The sequence below is a fragment of the Sinocyclocheilus rhinocerous genome, unplaced genomic scaffold, assembly GCF_001515625.1.
Source record: "Sinocyclocheilus rhinocerous isolate Xijiao unplaced genomic scaffold, SAMN03320098_v1.1 scaffold247, whole genome shotgun sequence".
NCBI classification, from domain to species: Eukaryota; Metazoa; Chordata; class Actinopteri; order Cypriniformes; family Cyprinidae; genus Sinocyclocheilus; species Sinocyclocheilus rhinocerous.
The window spans coordinates 809223-809949 of NW_015662919.1; positions in this window are offsets into that span (position 1 = coordinate 809223).

Here is a 727-nt window from a genome sequence, read left to right on the forward strand (position 1 = left end):
TTATTTATATTATGAATTAGCTTTTAATTTTATATTTACATTTTTTATTTAAGTGCAAGTTTTTCATGTTTGTTTATATATATATTTTCCAAACAACTAGGGTGTTTGTAAATAAATAAATAAATATTTATTTATTTATTTATTTACAAACACCCTAGTTGATTGGAATTTTACTTGGTGAGCTCATCAACAATAATAACAAATATTAAAATACATATATAAATACATACACAACTATATATGTCCTATCAATTATAAGGAGTGAAATATTGCCTTCTTCTGCCACATGTCTGGTCTTTGCAGGTTTCTCCCGTCTTTTATTGAATCACATCAACCCACGACATGTTCTTACTACGCCCTGTTATTCAATGTACTTCGCAGTTCTGGGTCGGAAAAAGCAGCTCAGCCAAAAAATCAGCTAGTAAAAAATCCCGCAAGTGCAGTGTTGTTGTTTGTGGGCAGATGTAGTAACGTAGTCAGTTACGTAAACGTTTGGTTTTGGGAAAACTTTTCACACTTACATAATCAAGCCCCAGCATCAATTTTATATGAAGTTCATGCATCATTCAGAGCAACTGCTTTTTCCTGTTTATTTCCTGATTTCTCAAGGCGAACTGGGAGCTTCTTTAGATGCGTCCCTCATCAGATGAAGAGATCGTAGATTAAGATCGATCTGAAAGACTCTCCTGAGAACAACTTTCATGAGAAAACTATAATAGACAAGTAT